Source organism: Rhipicephalus microplus, chromosome 6, assembly GCF_043290135.1.
Source record: "Rhipicephalus microplus isolate Deutch F79 chromosome 6, USDA_Rmic, whole genome shotgun sequence".
Lineage (NCBI taxonomy): Eukaryota > Metazoa > Arthropoda > Arachnida > Ixodida > Ixodidae > Rhipicephalus > Rhipicephalus microplus.
In genome coordinates, this window is record NC_134705.1 from 81610771 (window position 1) to 81623582 (window position 12812).

Genomic DNA, 12812 nt, shown 5'->3' on the forward strand with positions numbered 1-12812 from the left:
TCGGTAGGAGCCGTCGGGTCGAAGTGGCGAAGAATAGGTAGGGAAGTGAGCAGACGGCGCAGAGTAGTCAAGGCAACGTCACACGCAGGGGACCAGGAGGTGAGGTTCACGTCACCGCGAAGAAGCTGGGTTAACAGTGACGTGATAGATGCAAAATTGCGAACAAAGCGCCGGAAATAGGAGCATAGGCCTACAAAACTGCGAAGTTCTTTCATGGTCGTCGGCTTGGGAAATTCTGCGACTGCTAGAAGTTTTGCTGGGTCTGGTAATACGCCGTGCTTGGACACGATGTGGCCTAAAATGACGAGCTCGCGTGCAGCGAAGCGGCATTTTTTCAGGTTAAGCTGCAGACCAGCGTTGGTCAGACAACTCAAAACGTGGCTGAGGCGAAGGAGGTGCGTAGGAAAGTCATGGGAGAAAACCACGACATCGTCGAGGTAACAGAGGCACATATTCCATTTGAGGCCACGTAGCGTATTATCCATAAGACGTTCAAACGTGGCAAGCGCGTTACAAAGCCCAAAGGGCATGACGTTAAATTCATATAGTCCGTCTGGTGTAATAAATGCCATTTTTTGGCGATCGGCTTCTGCCATTGGGACCTGCCAGTAGCCAGACCGCAAATCTAGCGACGAGAAAAATTCCGCTCCGTGAAGGGTGTCGATGGCGTCATCAATGCGCGGCAAAGGATAGACATCCTTGCGGGTTATCTTATTCAAACGACGATAGTCCACGCAAAATCGGATAGATCCGTCTTTCTTACGCACCAGCACGACGGGAGACACCCAGGGACTGTGAGATGGTCGAATGACGTCTCTACGAAGCATATCTTCAACTTGATCGTTGATAACGCGGCGCTCTTCAGCGGAGACACGGTATGGTCTTTGACGCAGTGGCTGGTGTAGTCCGGTGTCAACATGATGTTTGACTTGTGATGTGCGGCCCCGTTGAGGTTGCGACACTTCGAACGAACTCCTGAACTCATGCAGAAGATCCAGCAGGTCGGCATGTTCGGTGGGAGTGAGAGTGTCGGCGATGGCGCTGGAAACCGACAATGCTTTTGGGTGGTCGCAGTAGTCGTCCGGAACATCAAACAAAAACGAAGGGTCGAGATCCTGCACGCGGCCGAGACATTCCCCCGCAAGCAATGTGACAAGTGTGGAAAGCGGATTGCTTACGAACATGTTGCTTCTTCCGGCGGCAAGGTCAATTGTTGCGAAAGGCAGCGGCAAAGCTCGACGACATTTGAAGATATCGGAAGGCATAAAAAGAACTGTAGCGTCAGTGTAGGCGTTGCATGAAACGGGAACAAGGGCGCAATTTCCAGGCGGAATATCGGTATCTTCATGAACGAGCAACTTCGGCGGCTGATGAGGAGCGTCCAGTAATGGGACATCACACAAGGGTGAAAACTCAACTTCGGCACGTGCGCAGTCTATGACGGCATTATGGCGGGATGGGAAGTCCCACCCGAGGATGACGTCATGCGAACAGACAGGAAGAACAATAAACTCCACGATGTAAAGAATGCCTTCGATGGAGACTCTTGCAGTGCAGGCTGCGAGAGGCGTTACTTGCTGTGCGCTTGCGGTGTGAAGCGACAGTCCCGAAAGCGGCGTCGTTACTTTGCGTGATAAACGGCAGATATTAGCGGCTATAGCAGAAACAGCAGCGCCAGTGTCCACAAGGGCGAAAGTACAATAACCTTCAACAGTTACTGCAACCACGTTAGCAGGAGAGGAGCGAGGGCTTAGACAGTTCGAAAACGGCACAGTTCTTGCCTCTTGAACTGCGTTGCTTAGTTTTCCTGGTTGGAGGGTCCGGGCCGGCGACGCATGGGGGAGGGTGATTGCCGATGAGGAGAAGGTGCGCGTTGCGGCTGGAAGTCAAGGTGGTCAGTAGGCGCATAGCGAGGTGGCGAGACCGGTTCGTATTGGACGACGGGTTGGCTGGCGGGATGCGACGACCGGGCATAGTTGCCGAACGTCTGAGATCGACGGCGGCAGTAGCGAGCAACGTGTCCGGGAGTGAAGCAAGCGTAGCAAATCGGTCGGTTATCGGGCGTCCTCCAGGGATTGGCGACTGGTGCTGCCGCCCAAGGTGCAGTATAAGCAGCCGGGTGTGCGGGCTGTGAGCGCGTGGTGTAGGGTGCTTGCGGGAGTTTACGTACAGCGTCTGCATATGTGAGCGGCGCGGCTACGGGCTGCATCTCTTGCGAAAAGGCGACAGAAGGAGCCACAGGCTGCGTTGCATAGGTTAGGGGCGCGGCCACAGGCTGAACGGCTGGCGGATAGGTAACAGGAGCGCCTACCGGCTGTGCGACACCCGGGCAGTGACCACGGCTAGATAGAGGTGGCTCGTTGTGCGCAAGAGGAACAGCTTGTGCAACCTCTTCCGATATAGCAGTGCGAGTGTGTGCACGAGCACACACTACAGCTCGTGCACACACTCGCACTTCGCACTCCGAGAGAGATGGTCCCACTACTCAGTGCCTTGCGAATTCCCCACTACAATATATATATATATATATATATATATATATTGTAGTGAAGAAGAGGAGCTTCAGCGGCATTTCTCGGTGCATCAGGGGCATCGCCATCAGCATAAGCTCGTGCTTGCTGCGCTTGGCCGGACGCTGCTGACTGCTTCGCTTTCTGCGTTCTGCGCTGCAAATAAACCCCGTTACAAGTGGTGGAGGTGCTGGGTTTCGATCACCCTGGAGCTAAGGAATCGCATTTTACCATCCATTATGCCTACTGACGCAAGCGCCGCTCTATCTCCTCCACCGGCACCGCCTACTGTTCTCTGCGCCGGTTCTCTGCGTCTGCGAGATCCCCCTGTTTTCTCAGGCACACAAGACAAGGACGTTGACGACTGGATTTCAATGTACGAGCGAGTGAGGACTCACAACAAATGGGATGACGCCGCCAAGTTGGCCTACGTCTCCTTCTACCTGTCGGACGTGGCGAAGCTGTGGTTTATAAACCACGAAGCGGAACTCCCTACATGGTCGATCTTCAAAACGAGCCTCACACAAGTTTTTGTGCGGCCTGAGGTACGCAAACGCCGTGCCGAACAACGCTTACATACTCGGTCCCAGCAGCTTGGTGAGAATTTCACAAGCTATATTGAGGACGTTCTGAACCTTTGCAAGCGAGTCAACGAGTCGATGTCCGAAGAGCTTAAGATCAAGCATATCATGAAGGGCATTGAGGACGACGCTTTTCAAATGTTGCTTTCTAAGAGTCCTCGCACTGTCCTAGAACTGACCGAGTTATGCCAGAGTTTTGACGAGTTGCGCAGGCAACGTCTTTCCACCCGACGTCCCTCGGTGCTCGACGACTCTTCATCCAGCTTTTCCACCCTTGGCATAGGAGAAGACCATGCCCCTCTTCTCTGCAAGATCCAAGAGTTCATCCGCGCTGAGGTCGCTCGTCAGCTCTCTTTGATGTCCTGTGTACCCGATCAACCACGCAGATTGACATGTACACTCCGCGACTTCATTCAAGACCAGGTCGCAAAGCTCTTCCTCCCGCCCATGAACCGCCCCCAGTCGCCGCACCTCTCACGTATGCCGAGGCCGTTGCTCGACCTCGACAGCCTGCGTTCCAGCCAGCGCCTATGTATTCGCCGCCGCCCTTTTGGCCGCCGACCTATTCACCGCCTACCTATTCACCGCCGACCTATTCACCGCCGCCTATGCCGATACCACCTCGGCCGCAGTTTTCTGCCCCCCAGCCGCAAGTCGGAGTCTACTCCGACCAATGGCGGACCTACGACAACCGTCCCATATGTTTTGCTTGTGGTGGTGCAGGCCACGTGGCACGTTATTGTCGTCGTCGCCAGGCTGCTCAGAACATTCGACGAATGCCTTCTTTCGACCCTCAGTTTTCTTCTACGCCTTCAAGCCCTCCTTCCTCTTCCTTTCCTTCTGATCGACCACACGGCCCGACCCGCCGCTCCCCATCTCCACGTCGACGTTCGCTTTTCCCTATGCGTCGCCGTTCCGGACCCACCGACCAGGAAAACTAACGGCCGCAGTTTCCGAGGCACGAACTGCGTCCCCGTCGCCAAGCACAAGTCCTCGCTCCTGTCCAGCTAACGTCATTGAAGTGTCAGTCGATGGTATCGTCATCATGGCGCTTGTTGACACCGGAGCCGCTCTATCCGTCCTTTTTATCAACCTGTGCCGCAAACTCCGCAAAGTTCTGACGCCATTATCCGGCTTCTCTCTTAGAACGGTTAACGCACAAAGTGTAACACCTCTCGCAGCCGGCACCACACGAGTCGTCATCGAAGGGATTGTGTATATCGTCGAATTCGTAGTGCTGCCCTCGTGTTCCCATGACATGATACTCGGCTGGGACTTCCTTGCGAATAATGATGCCGTCATTGACTGCTGTCGCGCTGAACTTGAGCTATCTGCACTTCCTGATGTTGACGCTGTCGAAGCCTCCCTGCCGTATTATAAACTGTTTGTTTCTGACGACACCACCGTACCACCGCGCTCTTCTCTGCTGGTGACTGTGTCGGGTGAAGCTATTTCCGACGGTGATGTTTTATTTACGCCCTCTGCCCTGTTCATTCAACGCAAATGTTCTCCACTGCCCATTGCTCTCCTTACTCTCCACCATGGAGTCACGAAGACGCTCGTGTACAATACGCTAAAAGGGCCTCTACCTTTATTCTATGGTGAATGTCTCTGTCACGTGCATCCGATCGACGCCCGTCACATTTTTGACGCTCCATCTAGTTTACTTTCTACGGGCCTCAGCGCACTCATTTCTAACTCTGTTGTTGACCAGTCACTCCTTGACGCTTTCCACCGCTCCATCGATGTCGCAACGTCTTCTTCAGAACGAAGCCAGTTAGTGAACCTGCTGCAAAAGTTTCATACTTCTTTTGACAGCCACGCTTTTGGCCTCAGTCGCACATCGTACATATCTCACAAGATTGACACAGGAAGCCATACGTCTCTACGGCAGCGCCCCTACCGAGTCTCAGCGTCGGAGCGCCGTGTTAGTGACGACCAGGGTGCTGACATGCTCCAGCGGGGTATTTTACAGCCTTCTAACAGTGCCTGGGCGTCACCGGTCATTCTTGTTAAGAAGGACGGCTCCATTCAGTTCTGTGTGGACTATCGACGTTTAAACAAGATCACCCGCAAGGACGTATACCCGTTACCACGAATAGACGACGCCCTTGACTGTTTGCAGGGAGCAGAATACTTTTCTTCGCTGGATTTACGGTCTGGACACTGGCAAGTTCCTATGGAAGCATCTGACCGACCGAAAACAGCATTTGTCACACCTGATGGGTTATATGAACTTACCGTTATGCCTTTCGGCATTTGTAACGCTCCAGCCACTTTCGAAAGAATGATGGACACTATTTTACGAGGCCTCAAGTGGAACACATTTTTATGCTACCTCGATGATGTAGTTGTTTTTTCCACCGATTTCGACACCCATTTAAATCGTCTCGAGTACGTCCTCACACGTGTCACCGACGCCGGCCTTCAACTCAACCTCAAGAAGTGTCGTTTTGGTGCTCGGCAGCTCACCATTCTTGGCCACGCGGTATCGCGGGACGGCATACTTCCCGACCCCGCCAAGCTTCGAGCAGTCGCCGATTTTCCGAAGCCAAAGAACTTGAAGGAACTTAGAAGTTTTGTCGGCTTGTCATCATACTTCCGACGCTTTATTAGAAATTTTGCTTCCGTATGTGCGCCCCTTACGGACCTTCTTAGCGGCGACAAGGACCTTTCCACCTGGTCACCAGCATGATACGATGCATTCACCAAATTACGCCACCTGCTGACTTCACCACCCATCCTCCGCCACTACGATCCTGCCGCTCCCACGAAGGTTCATACTGATGCCAGCGGTGTTGGACTTGGCGCTGTGCTCACGCAACGAAAGGCAGGGTTTGATGAATATGTCGTCGCCTACGCAAGCCGAACTTTGACGAAAGCCGAGACTAACTACTCCGTGACCGAGAAAGAGTGTTTAGCTATTATTTGGGCCCTTGGAAAATTTCGCCCCTACCTGTATGGTCACGCATTCGACGTCGTCACTGACCACCACGCCCTTTGTTGGCTATCCACACTTGAAGACCATTCCGGACGACTTGCTCGCTGGGCGCTCAAACTTCTGGAATACGACATCCGCGTTATTTACAGATCTGGTCGTAACCACACGGACGCCGACGTTCTCGCTCACCCGTATCGGATGAAGATGTTTGCCTCTCTTCCCTCGAGCCTGCACTTGCGTCATCCGCCTTGCGCAACATGACAGTGGAACTATGAATAGATCCCTGGATCAGTGGCCTCATAAGATATATTTCTGATCCTCTCACTCCTTCGCCGTCTCGCGCTCTTCGCCGCCAGGCTAGCAACTTTTGCCTAAGGGATCATCTTCTTTATCGACGCAACTACCTTTCTGACGGTCGCAAGTGTCTCCTTGTGATACCCCGCCATCTTCGAGCTGCCATCTGCGAAGCTTTTCATGCGGACCCACAGTGCGCCCACGCCGGCCTCTTCAAGACATACGCTAGGCTTCGACTCAGATTTTATTGGCGTGGCATGTATAACTACGTGCGAAAATTCATTCGCTCGTGTGCTCAGTGCCAACGACAAAAGTGACCTCCCGGGCAAGTCTACCCGTCACAACCTCTTCCTTGTCCTAGTCGACCTTTTGATCGCGTCGGCATTGACATTTACGGACCACTACCATCAACTCTAGCTGGTAATCGCTGGATTATAGTTGCGATAGACCATCTGACACGCTATGCCGAAACAGCCGCGCTGCCGACTGCCACATTCCGTGACGTTGGAACGTTTCTGTTGCAACGTTTCAGTCTGCGTCATGGTGCCCCTCGCGAGCTCTTAAGTGACAGAGGCCTTGCCTTCCTTCCTGACGCCTTGAAGGCATTACTCAACGAATGCCGAATTGTGCACCGCACAAGTACAGCGTACCACCCTCAAACAAATGGCATGACGGAGCGCTTCAACCGTACTCTTGGCAGTATGCTGTCGATGTACGTCACCTCTGATCATTTAAATTGGGACCAAGTTCTCCCGTTCATCACCTACGCGTATAATACTGCCGTACAAGCTACTACTGCGTTTTCGCCATACTTTCTTTTGTACGGACGAGAACCTTCAAATACAGTATATACTATTCTTCCATATAAACCTTATGAGTCCGAAAGTACAACTCTGTCCGAAGCTGCCCGACATGCTGAAGAATGCCGCCAGCTTGCCCGCTCTTTTTCTACCGAGGACAAGTGGCAGCAGCAATCCCGCCAGACTGGGGATCGTTCGGCTCCAAACTTTCCACCTGGTTCATTAGTATGGCTTCGGGCACCTGCTACCGCACCTGGCCGCTCCGCAAAACTTCTTCCCAAATACATCGGGCCATACCGCGTTGTAGAGCAAACGTCACTCGTCAACTATATCGTGGAGCCCATCATCCCAACCACAGACCTACGCTACCGCGGCCGCGACACTGTCCACGTCTCTCGTCTCAAGCCAGATTATGACCCATTATTAGTCGTTTCTTCTCCCTAATCCGCCAGGATGGCGTCTTTTTGTGCGGAGAGCGATTGTAGTGAAGAAGAGGAGCTTCAGCGGCATTTCTCGGCGCATCAGGGGCATCGCCATCAGCATAACCTCGTGCTTGCTGCGCTTGGCCGGACGCTGCTGACTGCTTCGCTTTCTGTGTTCTGCGCTGCAAATAAACCCCATTACAATATATATATATATATATATATATATATATATATATATATATATATATATATATATATATATATATATGTATATATATATATATATATATATATATATATATATATAGTCAAATAGATCCTCCGTGAGTGGTCACAACGTGGTTTATATCGACGTTTCGGCCTAGAGTCTTGCCTTCATCAGGATCCTGATAAAGGCGAGACTCTAGGCCGAAACGTCGAAATAAACCACGTTGTGACCACTCACGGAGGATCTACTTGACTATATATATATATATATATATATATATATATATATATATATATATATATAGTCAAGTAGATCCTCCGTTATGATGATGGCGATATATATACATATGTATTGTGAGCAATATTTATGCACTCCATCTTATCATCTGTACATACTCATCATCACCACTCAAAATTGAGTTGTGTTGCACATACTCGAGACAATAAAGAATAAAGTAGAGTCTTGAGAATCCTGAACGCCGTCTTAGAAGTGGTGGAGAGTGCTACCCAGTCCCTGCATTCTCTCGTGCTCTTGGACACCCCAAGCGTCTTCTAGAACAAATCCCCGGAGCTCCGTTCAGGTCACCGCTCAAACGACCTGGGCTCGGTAATTTCGCAAGAAGACCAGCCCAGCTCGGTAGTATCATCAGCACTCCCGCCGCAAAGAAACCCTTCTCACCTGGTCACCAGCCCTCAAAAGAATCCTCCGCGGCTTGTATCGCTTCCGGGTGAGGATTTTGAAGACTGGCTCGAGGAGTATAACCACGTCAGTGCCATCAACAACTAGGATGAGCCTCTGAAACTCACCCACGTTGCGTGCTACTTGAGCGACGCGTCGAAGACGTGGTTTTTCAACCGCGCTACAGATTTTTTGACCTGGTCCGCCTTCAAACATAAGCTCCGACAGATTTTCGCCAGCCTGTGAGGGCGCCTCGGCGAGTCCTAAACTGCTGACATTGAATATGTTCTCGCCCTGTGTCACCGCATCGACAACTACATGACGGAAAACGACCGTGTGCGCCCCCTGCTTAAAGGCATTGCAACTGTCGCTTTTAATGGGCTTGTGGTGCAGAATCCCCAGACCACAGCTGATGTTGTCGCTACCTGTCAGCGCCTTCAGGAGCTTCAGATCCCTCGAGTGCAACCTGATATGTCTGACCTGAGCTCGAGCAATGACACAGCAGAGCTGCGTGCATTATTCCGCTCTATCACCCGGGAGGAACTTCATGCACAGGCTTCAGCTCGCCACCTTGTATTCGAATGACGCCACCTGCTACTGGACTACGAGACGTCATGAGGGAGGAAGTGGCCTTCATGAATGCCACGCCAGTTCCGAGCTCGCATACCATGCTCATGCCAAGTTATGCTCACGTTGCTGCTATGATATCTGCACCCCCGCAAAGCCCAATGCAGGTACCAGCGCCCGGAGGGCAGTTCGCTTAACTCCCTCGCACCGCGAGCATCTGCTCATCCTTACAATGCCTGGTGCACTACGCGGCCACCTAGCTTCTACTGCGGCATCCGTGGTCATATTTCAAAGTATGGCCGATGCCATCAGCAAGACGGAAGGCGAAGCTACGATGACTTTTAACGGAACGACTTCTACGCCACTGGATCACCCTATCTCCGACTGTATCAGAACAGCACACATCGGTCGCCGTCTCCGCATAACTTCGGCTTAGTTGGTAAGTCCAGTTTCTCACGTCGTCGCTCAACTTTACCGATGTGGCGTTCCTCTTCTGCACTTAGACCTTCTACTTCGGTTCCCCACCGTCAACTGGAAAACAAAATGGTCCTGCTTCGGGAGGGAAAGCTGCATCTTTTCAACTGCATCAAACTCCTCCACACTGCCCATCAAATGTTTTGTTGATGTATGTTGAAGGTATAGAGACTGAGGCACTGGTAGGCACTGGCGCATCACTTCCCTATTGCAACAAACAAGCGTCACTGGGTACCAGCGTCCAGCGTTATGCCTGATTATGGTCCCAATATAGCGCTGTTACCAGCGCCTCCCAGCGCAGGTACTGGGACACTGGAGTGGCAGCGTCCTGGTACTCTGCGCAAAATGGCTTCACATGGTTAAAACAGGGGTGCCTATTCACCACAAATAAATCATTATATATGTAAAATAACGCACATTAACAATGAAAATAAAAACAAAAAATAAAACGTTTTCAGACGCGATTAGAACTCACCACTTCCTGCATTCGAACCGAGTACGCTACCTACTACGCCACGCCAGAATGTGCGTGCGAGCTTGTAAACTAACTATTCATCCGAAAAACGTGCCGTTCAACTTCATGTTTACATGTCCCACAGTCAAGACTGACACAATATTCCTTTCCAAATAACATATGCGTCTTGATTGGACAGTGACGAACGGCTTCCGGGCACCGAATGACGTGCGGATATTAGCAAGAGCGCAAAGCTTCTTGAAGCATTTACATCTTAACTCTGAAAAATCTCAAATTGACTGGAAGAGCAGCCACAGATTGTCAGCTGTTGCTGCCGGTAGATTTTTCCCTTTGATAGTCAGTTCTCACTCTTGGTACTGGTCAACAAGTACAGATGATTTAAATGTCTTGTTTGGTAGATATCCGCGCACACGAGTGAGTATTGAGTATCTTTTTACGCAAGCGACATTGTAGCAGTACAAATCCGGCGTGCCAGATTACACATTTGCAGTTATATCGATACCTGCAGCAAAGAAACCACCGAAGGAATGACTAATGCACTCCGCTGAAAAAGTATGCCATTCTGTTAGTTCACTAACGCATACCAAATTACCAACTCGAAATTGCGTATTCTTACATACGAGTCTGAGAAGTACTGGCTTTTGCGCTCGCTCAGAAGGAAGCTTTCGGTGACAGCCTGCGTTGCTGAAAGCACGACACATCGATCGGTGCCGCTCCTTTTGCGGGCACCGCACACGCACATAAATGATTGATTTAGGCTTAGGGATGTAGAAACCGTACTTTAAAGTCATTCTGACACTTTAGAATTGTGCCTGCTTAAAGTAAAAAGCACCGGCAGCAGGTACACCGACGCGGCCGGCACGATAGGCCTCGCTGGGACGGGGCACTTGGTAAGGCTGCTCTCGAAGCAGCTGAGTTGCGATGCTTGAAGTTTCTGCATTTGAGCTTTGGAACAGTTCTAACTGTTACCTAAACTGTGCGTGAAGTAAGTGGAAGGCGAATCGATGCCAGAAATGCATTTACGGATTGGTTTTGCCGAGCGACAGCCGTTTTTCTGGCCTCCACTGGCAGTATACAGTGGGCGTGCCAGTGTACAGATACGTGCAGTTATGTAAATACCAAAAAACCACCCATATAAATACCAATGCAATCTGCTGAAAACATATGCCAGAGAGTCAGTTCGCGAAGGCGTACCAAATTACCAACTGAAAATTGTGTGTTGTCACATATCAGTCAGAGAAGTACCCGCTAATTGCGACAGGCAGCATTCAGTGACCGCCTTCGTAGCTGAAAGTGCGACGTTCGATCGTCAGCGCTCCTTCTGCGAACATCGACACAAGACAATATAGTTGATTTAGGTTCATGGATGTCTAAACTATACTTTACAGTTATTCTCACACTTTAAAGTTGAGTGTACACGAAGCAAGAAGTGCCGGTAACATATATACCAACGCGGCCGGCACGACAGGTTTATTTCCCACTGAGCTGGGCACTGGGTAAGACCGCTCTCGACGCGGTGAAATAGGATGGTTGAAGATTGTGCCTTTGAGCTTCGGAACATTTCTAACTTTTACCTGAAGTAAGTAGAAGAATAAGCATGGCCAGACATACATTTATGCGGTGTGGCGGAATCGAACGACAGCTTTTTTTCTCGCCTCCGTTCCCAGCGGAGGCGAAGCGATCGAGAGATCTCATTTACGTTTCGTCAACTTTGAGGCAAAAACAACTTCCGGTTTTTCTTAGGAGTGTCGTGCAGCTCCAGGCTTAAAAACACTGCAACTTGGAGTCGTTACAGCAATACAGGGAGGATGCGAATACGGCCAGTACACGCGAAGGCATATGTAAAAAAAGTACATTATAATTGTTGCGATACGTACAAGCGCCGCAAATATTACGTTTGTTCGGTATCTGTTAGGGTAGCATCTTTCCGTGCCGTCGATTCAAGCGTTTCATATTCAACGGCACCGAAACATACCACGGCACACGCTACAATAACGTGCACGCTGCGCTGGTAGAAACGGTGCGTGGTCCAGTATTCACCAGCGTTTGCTAGTGAAAATTCCAGTGCTTTCAGCGCTTCGCAGTGCGAACCAGCATCACATCGGTTGAGCCAGCGCCCCTAGCAGCGCGACACAGCTTTTTCCCAGTGCACCCCGTGAAGGGCCAGTGATTACAAGCGTGTACCAGTGTCTCCAGCGTGTACCAGTGCCAAAAAGCGCACTGGCATCACGCTGTTTTTGCAATAGGGTTTCCATCATTCGTAGAGACTTTTTTGCCCGCTTGAAAAATCTTAGGACGCCATACGATGGCCCTCCCCTTCGTTGCGCAGATGGAGTATATTCAGTCTTCAAGTGTTTGTGCAGTTTGCATTTTCATAGATGGCATCCTTCACCAGAATCGGTTTCTAGTAGTTTTTTTTGTACACTCACACTCATTTTGGTATGGGACTTTCTTTCTTCGGCATCAGCCTTCATATCATGTCGTCCGCGAGTGATTCATATGTCGTATACTGAGAGTTCATCCGATATCAATCTATACAGCTTCCGTTTAGTCGCTGCCGCTAACTCCTTCGTTTCTCTAGGAGATGAACAAATTCTCGCAATCCCTTCGGATGCTATTGCTATGGTTAACGTGCTCATAGCTCCACCAGTTCACTCCAAACCTGCAGGGCTTACCAACGCACACGGCCTTGTGCGGTTTAACGACGGTAAAGCATTGGTTACCGCCTTGAACCCAACTTCTACGCCAGAGATGTTGCTTCAGGATGCTGCTCTGAGCTGCTTGGTTAACAGCGAGGCTTTTTAGCTAGTTCCCCTTCACGCAGAATCAGCGTCATTGCCGGCCTTCAGCTCACTACAG